The following is a 17,852-nucleotide window of genomic DNA, read 5'->3' on the forward strand; positions in this document are numbered from 1 at the left end:
TTCCATATCAGATTCCTTTCAGTTTTGGTAGTTGCGGTAGGATGTATATCCGCGGACCAGCTGCATGGGACCAAGGTAAAGTATTAGAAGTGCTGGTAGCGTTTTAGGGAGAGTCTAGGTATTGCTGTTCTCAGTCACGGCTCTTGCTGTTAGAGTAACTTCCTAAATTAAAAGTTGAATTCCTTTTAACAAGTATTTTAAAACCTGAAAACGTAGCATTGGCAATAACTGCATAGATATAGGACAGACTTCCAGGTCACTTAATTCAGGTAGCTTTTTAATAGATTCTCCTCTGAGCATGAGAACTGCTTCCCAAATGACTAAAAGAAGTCCCCCAGTTGTTTAAGGTCTTATCTAAAGCTGTAGCTCAAGTTCTTGGTTGGAGAGTATTTACATCTGCAAATGTAATGTCTGTTCAGATTTCTCTTCTCTTTGCTGCTCTGTGGCAAGAATGATGCATTTCTTCTACAGCTTAAAAGAAAGTCTTGTCTTGACTGCTTGGAGTGCATGGCCATTCTGGTACATGCAAAATTAGGGAATATGATTGTTCGGGCTCCCCTCTTTTGTACTGAATATGCTTTGCCTTTTTCCTCTGGAAAAGTATAACTGTTTCCCCTGGAATATACAATCAGGTGCTACAAAGCTCGTAATTTTTACCTGACTTGAGTGGTTATGAGGATAGTAATTGTTTCAGCCTGATGGAGGTTAAAACTTGTCTCCCATGTCAGTTATTAAATGTGGGAATAGCTGCAGGCTGTGGAATAAAATATTTGATTTACAGTGCAACTCTGAAAGGCTATAATGCAAGAATTGTATAGATTTGTTTGGTATAAAAGCTTCATTTAAGAGGAGAAGCAGCAGTAGCCTGCTAGACCATTTCTGGTTGTGATTTCTATTTTAGTAGGCTGAAGCCCAGTGTGGTGATTTGTGTGGTATAATGATGGTAATTCAGAGCTGGAAGATGAGTTGTCTGTAATTTTGAGCTTTTCTCAGTGTTCAGCTTCTTATCAGCAGAGTTAACAGGAGCTGAACTGTCTGTAATACATGGAGTTTTACTCCTTTCTCAAGTTAAAGGTTAAAGTTATTACAAGCATGTCTGTTAGCTTTTGTTGGCATTGGAGAGTGCTTTGGACACTTGCACATTATTGCTGCGGACATTTTTCTACTTAACGTGGTGAGCAGTTGTTTAATTGGAAAAGCTGTTACTTCTCTTGATCCTGACTATAGTAAAAATCAATGTCTTCTCTGCAGTCTGAACTAATAGGAATCAAACTCATTGAAGGATGAAAATGGATTAATCAACGGAGAGCCATCTTAAAGGTTATTTAAAAAAACCCAAACCCACAAACAAACCTAACACACACACCCACACACACCACCACCCCCACCCCCCCCCCCCCCCCCCAGCTCTGAAACTAATGAGCAAAACATGGTGCTTCCTACCTTAAGTTGGACTAATGGAGAGAAGGTAGCAGAAGTTTTAATCTGAAATGGATATAGTGATATTCTTGGGAGCTATTTGATTTCAAAGGCTTTCCTTTTAAACACCATCTCCCGTATATATCTTCAATCTTTGGGTGAACTGACAAAAATGAGGTCTAATTATGGGTTTCTTTGTAGTGGAAGCCATGAAAGGCACTCTGTCTGTTCATTCCAAGAACTGAATCAAAACAGGGTTGTCAGGCTTGTTCTTGGCCACATTTGTCCAGTGAGGTCCACTTATTTAAAATACATCTATTGCATATCTGGTTATTGGTATCCCAAAGTGTAGATTTCATTGAGAAGAAGTAACAAGGGGAATGACAACAGCATGTTTAGTTGCCCACTCCTTTGGAAAAATGTAGGTGGTGTTGGGGTTGGAATTGATGTCTTGTAACCCTGTAAATTGGGTAATGGACTAAGCAATCATTGCTTACATGCCTGTAAAGGGAGGCTACGGAGTATACTTCATGTTGCTTTCTTGAAATTGCATTCACTGTTAATATTTAACCACTGTTAACAACTGTGCTTTACAAATGAGCCTGAAAATACAGGCTTTGATTCTAGTTAGCTAGCTTTCCAGTTCCCCCTTTTCTCTAAACTTTATTTAGTTGGTTTTTCCCTGTTAGTTCACTCCTGACGATTGCCTGCTTAATATACTTTATAGCCATGACTTGCGCTACACCCTGGCATCTGTGTGGAAGCTAGGTGTGTGCGACGTGACCTTTTTGTCTGTTGCTGGGGGGGCCACTAGTTCTTCTTGCTATCTGCGTATGGTTACATGAATGTGAAGTTGCATGCGCTATTGTAGACATGTGATTTGAAAATTTTCATTCTGAATCTTGATGACTGGAGGTTATGAACAGGAAAGACATGGGTAAGCTAGCATGTGTTCTATGACTGCTTAATGATGACTATGTAAGGGAAACTGAAACAAAGTGTAACCTTTAAATTATGTTTTCACCTCTTGATATGCCACCCTTGGCATGTTCAGATCCTAAAAAGCAAAGAAACAGATTTTATTTCATGAGGAAGTCTCCTGCCAAGCTTTAATACAAGTTTTACTAATGGATTATTAATGAACTCGTGAGGTGTACATGTATACTGTTTTCTGCTAAAACACTAGCATGAAAATTCAGCAGTTCCTGTCAAGTCACCTCGTCAAAGCCTAGACATTGTGTTCAGAAGAGCATGAGATAATAGCTCATAGACCAAACAAAGACCTCGTTTGAGGTTCTATGTATCACATGTCAGAAGACCTGCCTGTGCGCCTCTGGATTTTTGTGCACTTCGCACACTGTTTTTGTTGTTCTTGAGTTCATGTCTCGATTAATGAATCGAGTTGTTAGCTGGAGCGGGAACCAAACATATTACAGAACCTCCTGTGACGTTGCTTAACTTTGTGCATTATGGTTCTTTCCTTAATGCTTTCAGTTGGGCTGCTGTCAGCACTTAAGGGGAAAACTGAAGACGTAAAATTTGCAATTGCGAAGTCAAGTCTCTACATGGTCTTTGTGGCTTACTTGAATTTACAGCATTTTGGTGGGTTTTATAACGTTTCTTTTAGGAGTCTGACACTAGGTGGCATACTGCAGCTTGACCACGTCACCTGGTTGAAAAATGGTCACTGACTACTCTTGAGGCCTTTTTGTTGAAAGAGGTTTCTTACGTTTCTATGGAGTGGCTTTAAAGCTGTTTGTTTATTGTTACATTGGAAACTTGCCTCATCCTCTAAAACTCATGCGTTCCTTTTGTCCTGAAATGTTTGCTTTTCATGTAAATTTAACGTAGAACATGTAAATATTTTCTTAAATGAATGTTTATTTTATGGATTTGTCCCTTTGTGCATGTGTTTCAGTTAGGTCTTGATTTACAATCTGCAGGCAGTTGATTTCATCGAAGATGTGATGTCTGGAACACAGTTTAGAATGGGAAGGAATGGTACTCTTGACGTCTTACAGTTTTCTGCAAGTACTTCGAAGAAATTATGTAGGTAGCTCTCACATATCCTTATTACTATGTTGCCTTGAAATTATTTGGTTGCCCAGTTCTGATGGGGATTATATATTTTTAAGTTTTTCTGTCTTAGTTTGTGTGGATTGCTGTGTTTTCTCTCCATATTGCAAGAAGAGACAACTAAATAGGAGATCTGGGATGTCTTTTACATTAAATTCTCTTTCTGATAGGCCATTGAAGGAACAGTGTCAGGGAAAAACTGGCATGTTGCCAGTATAGCCTTCCTAAAAATACTAAGTTAATTTGTGTGTTTCTGTAGTAGCTGCATTACATGTGAAACCACGGTGAACATAGTTAAGACTAGTGTGTCTTTTACGTGAGAATTTTGAAGGAAGTTCAGAGTCAGAATATAGTCATGTGAATGGGATTTTTAAGCCCTTAGTGTGATTTTGTGTTAAATGGTGATAGGAAAACGTGCATTGTTTTGTCAAGTAGCACAGAACTGATTTATGTTAAAATATACAGCAGGATCCTTTTTTTTTTTTGAGAGTGTTTGATAAGTTAGTGTAAACCATGCTTAACTATTGCCACCTCTTCATCTACAGTGTGAGAAATACTGTGAAACTGATTTTGAAAGGCCTTTTTGACCATTAATTGGTTGAGATTAGCTATCAAAAATCTGCTGCTTCCTTTTAGTTCACTTAAAGCTTCTGTGTAGGTGGTTGAAGACTGCTGTGTGAAAGATGTTCCTACATCGGTAAATCCCTCTCTGTTTGAAAAACAAATCAAAATAAGTTGATTCCAGCAAACCGCTTACATAATTTGCGTGATTTAAGGACGGTCATGTTGCACTCTGAGCACTACAGTTTGGAATTTATCTCTTTATTAAGTCTTCCAAAGTGTAGAGTCCTTTTTCAGGAGGATAAAAGGTTTAGTTTCTTAAGTATAGTAGACTGTAGCATGGCCAAGACAGATACACTTGGTTGCAATTCTTACCCAGGTGTATATTTTTTTTAAGCTTCTTAAGAAACGGTGCCTGTGGGAAAGTATCAATTTTTGACATAAAACACTATTTCTTCCTATGAGATGAAAGCTGTCTTGTTTGCTTACGCTTATGAATTTATGGAGGGAAAAGGAGAAGAGGAATAAACAAAGAACCTTCACATTATTCCATGTTTTGGGGGATTCTGGAGGGGTGTGGTGGAGCAATGCCTGAATTAGTTTCATACCCTAGGGATCTTCTCCCATAGTTTTGGGAAATCAAGGGTTTCTTCCCCATGTAGCTGAACTGGAGTCATGTGGTTTCAGACTGTTAACGTTTTTTCAAGATTATAGTAGAAACTTCCTGTTTTTAGAGCTTATCTCCCCGTCTGGAGGGAAAGATTATTATAGGTATGGTCACATCCTGTGGTTATTGTCACTTCAGAAAATTCAACAGACTTTTTTTTTTAAGCCTTTGAATGTGAAAGCGATTACTACACTAAAAAAACTGTGAGCTGTAGTCACATTTCCTATCTCCGCTGTGATTTCAATAAAAGACTGTAAATCCATTGCAAATTTTACGTATCTGTTAGTTCAATTTCTGTTATACTTGGTGTGTTGAGAAAATCTCTTGGTAAAGAATCTATCTTATTCTGGAAGGAAGACTGTAAAGGAAGCATTTGGCAGTCATTTCCTTTAGCTTGTGAGTATGAGCATGCTTTATATTATAACAGTTTAAACATACCACAGGCTGTTGATAGAGGTATCAAATTTTCCATTCCCAAAGTTACTTTTAGTTGAAACTGGAGGGAAGAACAGGCAAACTTCCATTGTTTTACAGTTGCTTTGATAGAGTTGAAAAAGATGCATTTGCTTACTTCTTCCTTCCCTCCTTTTCTTTAGCTTTGCCCTCCCCTCCTCCCCCCCACATCTAACTACCGAGAGTTTTATTTTGTTTGCCTTTTTATATACAGCTGAGAACAAATGGTTTCCTGATTTTTTTTTTAAATCCATTTATTATATTTTCAAGTATGTAAAATTTTCCTTTTAAATATGACTTTTTTCTTGACAAATATTTGGATTTTTTTCTTCTTTTCTATAAGATAATACCTTCTAAAATAAATCGTGTGTGTCACTTTGTAGTTAAATTCAAGAAGCTGCTGAACAGGTTGATGTCTTGCTGTAAGTACCACAAAATCTGGCAGACACAACTGGATTTTGTTTTAATATTCTTGGCTTACAAAGTACCATTCTGTAATTTGGAGTTTCCCAGGGCAGGGATTTTCTACAAAAACATTTTTGAATTTAAGTATTGGTCTCTACAGAGAAGAGGAAACATATCAGAGGAGAAATATTGAAAAAAGTGATTTCTGTGATTAGCAGACATGAACTTTTTTGCTTAAATTTGTCTTGCCTGGTTTGTTTTGATTTCTGGATATGAAAGCTGTAGCTGGGTTTCAAGTTACTTGTCTCACTACTTGTTCACAATATCCCAGTAGCTTGGTCACAATATCCCAGCTGAGTTTATTACACTTTGTACTTATGTACTTACCTATGCACATAAAAGCTTTTATTTTAAACATCTTGCCAAGTTGCTGCATTCCTCAGCTCGTTCATCTTTTTTTGGTGTGTGTCCGTGTCCCCATCGCTCTTCCCAAAGAAAGCGTACAGTCCTTCTGGCTGAATTTTGTCCTTTATGAGGTGCAGCTATTTTAGAACATTGTCCTTGAATTAAGTTTTAACTGTAAATAGAAAATGCTGTCTCCCTTTCTCTGTCTCGTGTTTGTTTTTTCTTGGGCTTTTTGTTAGGCGCACTGAAGTCTGCTTCCAGGGTTTATATAGCTGGCAGAATTGAGTCTTCAGCATTTGGAGGGGGGAGAACAGGGAGAAGGGTGTGGGTTGACACTACTGTGAACATTCACTTAATTGTTTGGGGACTTGAGATGGAACTCTTAGTGGGCTGGGCCATATCTGTTTGGTTTTTTTTTTTTTTTTGTGGTGTGGTTTTTTTTTTTTGTGGTGGTGTCCCCCTGGCCCAACACTTACTAAGCTAGGCCTTTCTGTAAAATCCTGAGATTTCACATGCTAGCATGTGAATTGCCTTAGTCTTCATAGCTCCCTGGGGGAGCGACTTTTGTTTTTTCTTTCCTACTGTGACAGAAAAGCTGTGTGCATCCAAGATGCCGTGTAAAAATAACCTACCAGATTTCTTCCAAAGACATGTAGAATGGAGTTATGCAAGACTTTATGTCCTTGAAGTCACTATTCCCATTCTTCAGCTGAGCGATGCACTGACTGTACCAACAGTAACTTTTGGCTGCGACACGGGTTCTGGATGGGCTGAGAAGGAATCTGAGGCAACTTGTGTTTTTACCTAATAACAAGCAATTGTATTAACAAGCAGTAAGTACCACCAGTGCACAGGTCTTGGCATTTATTTAATTTTTTTTCTTTGGAGGATTTCTGTTTGCACTTGTGCATTGCTCTTGAGACTTGTGCCTCTCTTGTCAGGCGGAGTTTGGTCCAAACGTGTTACCTTACAGGGGTGGCAAAGGAGTTGGTGGCAGTTGTTGGTGACAGTTACAGCAAGGGCGGTGCCTGGAATTCTTGGGCCTAAGAGTGGTTAAAATGAGGTTGAAGTTCCTCAGACTTTTCTGTACTTGGTAGGGTCTTCCTTTCCCAGAATATTGATGTGGTGTCAGATTTTAATAGTGACCTGTAAGGACTTACAGCTTGACTGGAGGTCTTCAGAAATAGAAACCTGAACAGCATGTAAGTACAGAAAAGGAGTCATAGTTCTTGAACCATAGAATGCGTGATAGTGTAGTTCAGTTTAGCAGGTTCTAGGTTAGATGTTGCTGCTAGGTTAGAGGCTTGGGGGGGAAAAAAAAACCTCACCCCAAACAAAAACAAACCACCAACACACACCCCCCACCTCCCCCCCCCCCCCCTTAAAAGAAACAAAATCCAACCCAACAAAAAAGCCAAACCTCCAAAGGTTCACAGTCTGTAAAGGTACAGGTTCCATTTGGGGATTTGGGAGAGGCAAGGAAATGGTTGGTCCAAATTGCAGCCGTTACACATTAAATTAAAATAACTCTTCATGTGCTGATTTTTAAGAACTGCTGCCTGCTGTATATGTAAACATGGTGGAGTGGAAGTGGACAAGACTCTGTGTTTAACTGTGTGCAGAGTTTAGTCTCCTTAGGCAGGCTTGGATTACAGAATGAAATGGCCTTTTGATTATGTTGAAGCAATAATAACATTGCACTGAATTTCCTCTTAAAGATTACGTTTTAGTGGTGTGGAAAAGCACCCTCATGTAATTGTGGAGCAAGCTGTAGCTGAACTAGTGCTGTGGCAAGAAGCTGCTTTAAACTCAATGCACGTTTCGTGTTGTGTATTCACATGTGCTCAGAGATCTACAAGTGTAGACAGGACTTTTCCTGCTTCAAGCAGGTTTGAAGAAATTTGTGTGTAGACAGTAGTAACTGTCTTGTTAAAAGCTGAGTATCATTTATTCTCAGCTGTGTTTATACTAATAAAACAGTGCATTATTTGCAAAGGAAGAAAACATCACCTCTAACCTGACAAAAGGTTTTGTATTTAGAATAGGTAGAGCCTAGATGCTTTGATGTTGAATTGAAAACAGACAGAAATGGGTAACAAATATTCAGTGCACCTGCTTGGAGCAGTTAAGAGGTGACCTTTCATGCTAGTAGCCCGGCCTACTTTTCCTCTCCTCTGCTAAGGAATCTTCAGTTGACCGTTTGCCTCAGGAATTCTCTAGCAAACTTTCAGCTTAAACTGCCTCTACTTCAGGCTTTTTGTTTTATTGGAGGTATCATTGATATTTGGCTGGGAATACATGCACTGACAGTGAAAGGGAAGCTTTTGATGAGGACTGGAATTAAGTGACACACCAGAAAAACACTGCTGTGACAATAATATTAAGGTGTTAGCTTGTTCTCCTTGAACCTACTCCCTTCCTTTTCCCCCTTACCCAATGCCAAATCCGAAGGGAGAGCTTGATTTATGTGGAGCTCTGAAGACAGTGTTAAGTCCCCTTTTAAAAATAGGTTCAGCTTAGCAGGGGTTTAATGTGTTGCACTTGTTGCTTGCCTAAGCTGGGAAGAGGTGTTATATTAGCTTTTAGAAAACACTTGTGGTGATCGCATCTCCATGTGTTCTTAAAAGTAAGTGTAAGCTTCCTTTTGTACAATTAGTGCAAGCCAGACAGGGTACCTGAACCTGCTTTTAAAAAAAGTTAACTGGATGAGTTAACTGCATGACTTCAGAGTGAGCTGCTTTTAAGTGTGTGTGGGACCTCTTTGTCTTGGATGTATCTTAAAAAAAAAAGTTAATTTACTCATTTAAACTGTATAATCTCATTAAGCCTGTTTATGGTTAGTTTGTGTTTCAAGTGTATACATATCTGGTAGACCCGAAATTGCTGCTTTGGAGCAGTTTTTCTAGTGGGTGAAATGTTTATGTGTACTTGATGGCTAATTCCGTGGGGAGAAGTGGAGAATGCTGCTGATCGATAGATCTTGTGACTTGGAGGGAGTATATCTGTATTTAATATTCTTCAAATTTGTATGTCTGTATTTAATATTCTTCAAATATGATAGGGCTCTTGTGCGAAGTTATGAATTATTCGTGTTTGTTATGAGTAGTATGTCTAGAAAGCAGCACATTTTACAGCCCTTTGAAGATACACTGTCTGTCACTTCTCGACGCTCAATCTTTCACAAGCTGAAGTGCGTAGGTGCAGTGTACAAAGTGTTACAGTATTCAGGGAAAGCGCTGAAAACCAAAAACTGCAAGTTAACGGGTGCTTTCCAGTTCTTCGCTGTGAGGAGAGAAGGCGTACCTGGGTGTATGTGTACGTGCCTTTAAGCAATGTCAGGAATTGCTGACAGCAAGTCAAAGCCTTATTTTTTCAGATTTCCAGCTTCTGTTGTTTATTGTCACGACCTTAATGTTTCTTCAACTAGGTGTTCTATTTAATGATAATGTTCATAATAAAGTCAGGTATCGGCTCACTTGGCTGCGTGCTTAGGCCTGTAGCATGCAGAGTGCTTTGCTTGTAACTGCATCCCTTGTCTCGGTTCATTATCTGTTAATGGTACTCAACATGACAGGGTTGTTTTGATAAATGGAGGCTGCCAGGAAAACTGGGCTGGATTTTGCATGCGGTGGAATTGAGCTTTATTTCATTGTGTAACACCGGATAACTAATGCACGCTGGACCAAACGCAACACCATGTTGTGCGAGGCCTGCTAGCAATTGTTCCAAAGCCGTCGTTCGGTGAATCTCCGCTCAAGCCCGCTCTAGGTCTCATTCTCTACGGTGTATTTGCCTAACCCTCGTGGAGGTAGTTTTCGCTTGAGTAGTCTTGATGGGTTTTGTGTATGTGTAACTCATGGGGTTTTTTTGCTTTTTCAGACACGCATGCTTTTAGTGTTGATGTTAAAAGAAATGCCGTTGTAAGTTTATAATGCTGTGACTCGCAAAGGTGTCTTTCATGACCAGAAAAGATTTTCATCTTCTATAATCCATTTCCAAAAGACAAGATAGAAAGTCCCTATTGCAAAATGGAGCTTGAGGCTGTAGTCTCTGCATGTTTTTTTATTTTAGTCTATGAAATGGGGGCAGATCTCCATATCTCATAGGAAAGCCAATTAGTGAAAGTTCAGTTGTTTCTGATGTCAATGATTGAATGCTGTAGCTGTTCTGTTCATTCAAGAATCTCCAATATGCTGTATAAAAACAGATGGGACTTCAGATGATTTCACTGCCATCTACCACATTGCCGAATTCTGAAGTTGGTTTGCCTCGGATTTGTGAGACGGTGTCTGAGATTCAAGAGTACTCCCCAGTTCTGTTGCTGTGTTCAAGCTGCTGGATGCTGTACTCTGCACTGTTTGAACAACTTTCATCCTAACGGGATACAAAAAATTCCACAGATACACTTGGGGTTTGTTTTGTTTTGTTTTTTTCAAATTTGAGTGCATTTTTCCAATATATACTGACTTTTAGGATTTGTGGTCCAAGCTGGCTGGGTCATCTGTCCTAAAGGGATAAGGTGTTTTTTTAACAAATGCAGTCAAACAGGGTATTTTTCAAATAAATGGAACTTGGCCTGAATGAACTTACTGCTGGAAAGCTCTTTTGGAAGTCATTAGAAGTAAACACTCATTTAAATACACACTGGAGCAGTAAGTTCCTTTCTATGATTTGCCAGGTGTCAGGCCACATTTGATTAGAAAATTGAAGTGAGGATAAATGCAATGTGGTTGCTTTGTACTGACTTCAGGATTGAATTTCAGCTCTGGCGGGTTTGGAGCTATCACACGGCTACTCGGTTACAAAGCTTATTTTGAACCAGTTCTTTCAAAGATAGGCTCCAGTTCAGAAGCTGTTGTACAATGAATATTGCGGGAGCGAAGCTTGTGCTGCACACCATCTTCAATTTGTATTGATCATAGCAGTCTTGCAATGTGGCAAGGGCATTAGAATTAATCAGCTACTTCAGCTGTGTTAGTGGTTTTAGGTAGCTATTTCTAGAAAGTACAGAATAAATTTTGAAGTTGGACCTTTGTCTCCTGAAGGACTCCTGTGCTATAGTACAAAACATGGTAGAAACATCTATGGATAAATAGAGGGAAAATATACAACTACAAATAATTAACAGCATCTGGAAAGAATAAATTGGCAGACAGAACTTGAGGGTGTTCCTCTAATTAACTGGGTCTGTGAACCATATTATTTTTTTAAATTATTTTTATTTTTTAACTTGTCTTTGTAAAACCAGCTCTGAGAAGGTGTACTCCCTTATTTTATAGCTAAAATACCACTGTACGGCTAGGAACTGGATTTGCTTGGCAGGGAAAAAGTGTATGTTGCCCTCAGGTAATGGATTACATAGATGACTTGTTTTGCATGTTATTCTGCAAGGGAAAGAGCAAAGCTTTGCTCTAAAATGAAGTTGGTACTAGCAGCTGAAAGGTCATGGTCGTGGTGTTAAAGAACAGTGCCAGACATTGTGAGATTCAGACAAGTTACAGGTTTGCATGAAGACACATAGTAATAGATAAATATTCATTATTTAAAAAAATTGCCAATTAAATACAATTAAAAGGAACACGTTTTGCTGAGCAGATGAATTTCTGTTTCTAATGGGGGGAGGGAAGACGTCGTAGAAAGGATTTTGAACAAAATGGCTTACTAATTGAATACGCTGCAACAAAATCCTTGTGTAGAAGTGTCTTTCAATGTGACACTGGACAGGCATCTCTTTCTTATCCATCTTGGGAATGAATGCTGCGTGTGGATGTGTTCCCTCCACCCCTCTATTTTATCTGCATTTTCCCCACCCCCTGTGTGTTTTGATCAGCGTTTGTAGAGGCGAGGAGCGCTGGTTGCATTAATATTCCTGGCTGCAGCTCTGGGACGTGAGCCGCTGATCACTCCCGGGGATGCTTTGCCTCCTTACTATCTTGCTTGCAGATGCATTTTCTAGCTGACCACGCTATTAAAGAGCTGCCATCAATCACGGGGCTCCCGGTTCCGGCTCGGCTGAGCGGGGAGGAGGCAGAGGCGGGCCGCCGCCGGGGGAAGGAGCGCGTGTCTCCGTGTGCGTGCCTGCGCCCCGCCGCGTGGACCGGGGAAGCGGGGCCGGGCCGGGCCGGTGCGTGAGAGCCGGGCGGGGCGCGGCGGGGCGCGGGTAGCAGGGGGCCCGCCGGGGCCGGGCGGCGGGCGGGTTCCGCGCCGGGTTTTCCCCCGCGCCGCCTGCCGCCGCCTCCCGGGGCCGTGCGGCGCGCCCGCCTCCTCCCGGTGCCGGGCGGGGGCCGGCGGTCGCGGCATGTGGCGGCGCCCGCAGCCGCGCTGCTGAGGGGACGGCCGGCCGGGAGGGGGGGGCGGCGGCGGGCCCGGGCGACGCCGCTCGCTCCGCCGCCCGCTCCGCACCCCGGCCCAGCTGCTTGGCGGCGAGGCGGAGGGGCCTCCTTTTGTTCACCGGCTGCGCCTTCTCGTCGCCCCTGGCCCCCGTTTTCCCCCGTCCTCTGCCCCCCCCCCCCCCCCCCCCGCACCCTCCTCTTCTTCGCGGGGTCCAGCGCGGCCCCCCCCCCCCCGCAGGCTCCGGAGGAGAAATCCGGGTTCGCTGGGGTCAGGCTGTAACAGCCGCTGGGATCGCAGGCGAGTTGTGTTTGCCCGGCACCTCCGAGAGCTGCAGAGCCTAAGCCCGAGGCTGGCGGGTGAGTGCACCCCTCGTCGCCGAGAGGGGCAGGACCTTCGCCTTGGAGTTGGTGAGGGCCCCGGAGCGGCGGGGTTGCAGAGAGGGGATCGAGGGTCTGCTTTTAAAATTACAGCTGAGGGCCGATAGAGCGGGTCTCCAGACCGGCTGGGTCGGGTAACTTCGGTGCCTTACGCACACGCGCTGTATTTCCAAGAGGAAAATTGTTCAGGTTGCTCTTAAAGTTGACTAATTGTTACCGAGCCAACGGTAACACAGAAAACACCTGGATGGAGAAAAAGCTTGTCTTAATTCTCTTTTCCCCTTTGGCTGCTCCCAATTTTTGTCAGAAAAAGTTGGATCGACTTGGTAGGTGAGGCAATAGTTTTTATTGGCCCAAGAAGTTCAGAATGCTTTAAGACTGCAGGGTTTTCTTGCCATAACAAATGCTTTACCTCTGTGTTCTAAATATAAACAGTCAAGCTAAATGGAGTGCTGTGTTTAATTCTAGTTGGTGGTTTTTTTCAAGCAAATTAGATAAGGAGATAAGGATTGCGTTTTCCTTATCCTGAAAGAAAGTACTTTTTCACTGCACTTGATAAAATGTAATGCCTTTGAAGTACTAATTGGTACGGTGTGTGGTGTAACTTTTTTTTTTAGCGATGCTTAATCGTGTTTTAAGATAGCGACAGGAGACCTGCTTGGCCGCTGGGTTTCCTGAGGAAGAAACCAGCTTTGCTTTGTTTTGCAGTTGGTTTTAAGCTCCTCTTGAGGACATGTGGCTTTGCACTGCGCGGGGCATTGTGTGACTGGATGGCCTCCGTACGGCCATATGGGGCTTGTTTAATTGAATGTGAATGAAAACGGCAGTTGACAAGGCGACTTAATTTGGTTTTTTGGGGGTTGTTGGGTTTTTTTTTTTTAATTTAACTTAACATTAATGTCGGGCATGAAGCAGAGGAAAGTTGAGAATAGAAATTTAGTGAAGTATAGCTTCAGATGCTCCACCGATATGTTTCTTCTGGGAACTCGGTTTAAAGTAAACTGGATTTCAAACCCTACAGACGAACGCTATTCCAATGTAAAGCCGTTAATCTGCAGGCAATTAGTTCCAGACGTGCAACCAACTCTGCATTTCTGTCAGTTTTTGTTCTTTCAGGCAATCGCATTTTAGAATATTTATGCCTAGTGAATATCACAAGACAGACGTTTCAGATGCTTAACAGCAAGTTGAGAATTGTGTAGGAGCAGCATTTAAAAGCTTTTATTTGTTTTTCCAACCCTGTAATTTAGTAGTGTTTAAACTATTTTATGAAGATCTCTGGGACCAGTGAAAGGTGGTTTTGAGTCCAGAGCACTTGAGTGCTTATTGTACTCTGGCAGGCTGGGTGCTTGGCAGGCAGTTCTTGAAATGTTATTTGATCTGGCTGCACGATAGAATTGACTAGGATTACACCATTTCCCGCCCCCCCCGTGGCTGTTTGAAAGTGATGCATCAGCGAGTGTTGTTCAATGGCATATTTTAAGACATAAACTGCATGTATTCACTTCAAACATGTTTCCAGAGAAAGGCAGTTAAGAATTTGTCTTGTTTTGCGGTTAGGATTTATGAATTGAGGCAAGGGCTGACGTAATCTATCCTACCACTTCCTTTGTGTGTGTTTTATAGTTGATAGTGCTTTGTTTTCCTTAAAATAGCCAGGACTGTTTCGTAAATACTTTTTTCTATCTCCTTTATGCTGTGGCCTTCAGTGTAAGCAGACAACTTGTTAAAGTTGTATGTGATTATGCCTCTTTGAGGAAATGGTTCCTTCCTTTTGTCACTAAGGTTCAGTGAATTGCTTGTATGCGAAGTAGATGAGACTTTAATTTTAATTAACGTAACGATGTATACAGCTGTTCCATCAGAGTGCATCGACTGTCTTTGCAATTTTACTACAGGTTGTAGAGAATCTCTTGGTGTGTGTCTCAACCCCTCTCTTGCTTTTATTTATGTGAAGGTGACAAGATGGGGCTTTTGTTTCCTGATGTGAGTGGTTAATAGCTCATCTGCGAGAGGGCTTTGTTTTGATTTTTGAGTGTGGGAAAGAAGATAAGCTATTTATTATTAAACGGAATCCTAAACCTCCTTGGTTTTTTGGGTTGAGGGGTGTTATGCTACCTATTGTTTTGCTTAGGAGTAGCCAGAAGGAACCCCTAACTTCCTAATTTTACAGGGTAAGTGATGTTTGTTTTTTGTTTTTGTTTTTTTCCTGGTGTTCTGTGAATGAGTTCCTGCTCTAGTGATTGACCTACGTGTAGGTGAAGCACTTAAAGGGTGATTGTACTCTCTGGGAAAAAACCCACCACTTTTAAAGTGTAGAAACGATGCCATTCCTTTTTGGCATCCAAGATAGTCTTTTGATTTAATGGACCAAGTTTCAGCAGGTGAAGAATACTCGGATCTCCACAAACTCAGTGGAGTTCCTTCAGAATCAACTGCAAGTACAGCTTGATATCCAGCTCATAGTCCAAAAACCCCATACTAAGGACCTCAATTAACTACTTGGTAGCATTTGATAGGGTTGAGGTTTATAGGCAGAAAAAGCCATCCTTCCGATAATTTTCTGCTTCATCTTGGTAATGGGGTGCTGCAGATTTTTAGGAAGATTGTCTCTTGCAGAGATGCATTGTATTCTTTGATGGATGTACAGCTTTAGAGCTAGCTCTGAATGTTAGGTCAGTGTGCGTATGTTAGTCTTCCCTTGTTCTGGGACTCTTTCAAGTGACAGAGAGATTGTGCTGATACTGTGTCTGCTGAATTAGGAGTAAAAGCAGTTTGTAAAACACTGAAAACCAGTATTTCTGTAATTTGTTGATATATACTGATAACATGATATTTCACCTGACAACCAGTTACTGGTACTGGTACAATTATGAAGGCAGAGTGTAGAAATGGATACCGTGTTGAGATTATAATGAAATACTGTTTTGGCCAAGTGATTTTCAAATTAAGGGTATTTCTTTGCATCATTAGCCCAGGCTCTGGCAGATGAATGGATTAAAAGGTGTTGACTGGAGTTGTTACAGTCCCCAGCTGTTGGCCTTATCCCTCTGGTGGCCGTTGTCCCCAAAGCAGGGGTATCTAAACCGTGAGTGAAACTTGGTTCTGAACTGCCGCTGTTCTCAGCCAGGCACGTTGAGTTAAACAAATTCTAATTCTACTTTAGCTGAATGCACCAGGCAGAAAACAGAAGCAATTAAGGAGCTAAGTTGCAAGTGCCTCTGCGAGTTCGTTCTTAGGGGTGTGAATAGTTGTTGGGGACTTGGCTTACTTGGCTCCATAGCTAAGAGATTCAGAAAATTGGATAGAACTAGCAGCATTTTCTAGGTATTAGGAAGCAGAAATTCCATATAGCCTGTGGTGGTTGATGCAAACGCTCAGCCCTTTCATCTCTATAAAGGCTACAGAGTAGCTTTGACTGCTTTACTAAAGTGGTCGCTTGCAGCTGTGATTGGGTCAGTCAACAAGCCTGCATATTAGTTTTGTTAACTTCTGTGAGCTGTGATGTCTTTGCCAAGATGTCTACTTCTTGCTTTAAAATGTTTTTCTTTTGAACCTTGTGTATTTAAAGTGTAAGACTCAGATCAGTAAATGACACTGAGTAGCTCTGTTTTGCATTTTAAGGGTAAATAAGAGAAATGGTATCTCAATCACTGTAGTCCTAGAATAGAAAGCTACCTAATACTTTGATGTGAATCTCTAATATTGATAGTCAATTGCACGAATCTTTAAACAAAGTTTTTCATCTTTGTTTGCAGAACACTGAACACTGCTTTAGAAATAGGTCTGTCCAAGGGGCAGCAAAAGTGGCTTTGGTGTACGAGGGGAGGTTCTTCCATTTTTCTGATCTTACGCATCACTGAGCTGCCTGTAGTGTGGATATAAGCATTCAGTGTAATGATGATTGCCAACTAAGAGGGGCAGGCCTTTTCTTGGAGTAATTTACTAGTCAATAACATGTAGATTAACGTGCAAATATTTCCTAATGTATAAAATAAGGTGATTTCAGAAGGGGCATTTTAGGGAAGAAGGGCTGTGTCAGGGAAACTGGAATCATAGTTGGCGTAGTTCAAACTGTCATGTCAACTGAACCTTGCTTAGCCTTGCTCTATGTTTAACTGTTTCTCATGTTGGTGTGTTTTCTCACAGAACAAATTTCTCTATTGCTAAAGAAAGCAGAAGCCTATAATGATGTAACGCTCTGAATTTAGTAATAAAGGATAGGACCCATGAAAAACTTCCTATAAGCTAGCTTTCTGTTTATGAAAAATACCGTGAAGCATCTTTAAGTGGATCAGAGGGAAATCTGTTTTTTATACTTCAACTTTCTTAAGAGTTGAAATTCTTTCCAGAAGAGTGGGCAAAAATAATATTTATTCCAGAGTTTGCCTGGGGTAGTGGTTCGAGTTCTGACCTTTGGATACAAAGTTGAGAACAAATAGTGTTGAAAAATGTAAATGATTAAAACAAGCTGGCCTTCTTTAGGAAACTTTTTTGTCAAGCTTTGCCAAGGAAAGGTCTTGGTGATTGGATAAACATTTTACTACTGGAATAAATAGTATTTGACTGTGATGTGTAGGTTTTCTTATAACCACATGGGGGTTTTTTATATAAAGGTGGGTTTGGAATTCAGGCTTTTTCTAATATTAGCAAAGGCACAGAAGAAATCGTGGCTGTAAATTTAGCATTAACAATGTAGCTGTACACTTTCTCTTGGGAAGTAATGGTGAATTTTGAAAGTGAACTTGCTTTGATTAGGCTTCTCTGAAAATGGATATAATTTTCATTTTCATGAGATGACAATACAGTGTGAAGTAACAAATCTGGACTGTATTAGTATCTGTTCCTAAAAGTTCAATACTTGCAGATTTTCCAGTCTTTTTTTTTTTAAATGAACTGCCTGTGAAAAGCTGTATGATAGGTAAACCTTTTATTAAAACCAACTAATCTTGGTATAGATACATCGCTGCTTCTGTAACACCAATTTTGTACATGTAAGAAAATTTTGTCTTAGGTGCTGATTTGAATTTTCTTAAAACTAGCAATAAAAAAAAGCTTTGGTTTTGACAGTGTTTTCTTTGTGAATTTGCTTATTTGTAGAGATCAAAATGACTTGTTTTTGAAATAAAGCTGAATCTTTGTTAATAGGCAATAAG

The 17,852-nt window shown here is 40.9% G+C and overlaps 1 protein-coding gene across 4 annotated transcripts in view; it reads left to right on the forward strand.

Moving 5' to 3' along the window:
* The window catches only part of RERE (arginine-glutamic acid dipeptide repeats), a 256,830-nt gene that overhangs the window by 38,857 nt on the left and 200,121 nt on the right, over positions 1-17,852 (forward strand). Inside the window, exon 1 of one of the 4 annotated variants that reach the window (XM_076356294.1) lies at positions 12,078-12,110. The exons of 2 other annotated variants lie outside the window; for them this stretch is intronic. The gene's annotated coding sequence lies outside the window, so the exon portion shown is untranslated. Of the gene's footprint in view, positions 1-12,077; positions 12,111-12,593; positions 12,676-17,852 lie in introns of those variants that run through there. One more of the 4 variants, XM_076356293.1, reaches the window with a different exon arrangement.

Source organism: Aptenodytes patagonicus, chromosome 19 (genome assembly GCF_965638725.1).
Source record: "Aptenodytes patagonicus chromosome 19, bAptPat1.pri.cur, whole genome shotgun sequence".
NCBI lineage: Eukaryota > Metazoa > Chordata > Aves > Sphenisciformes > Spheniscidae > Aptenodytes > Aptenodytes patagonicus.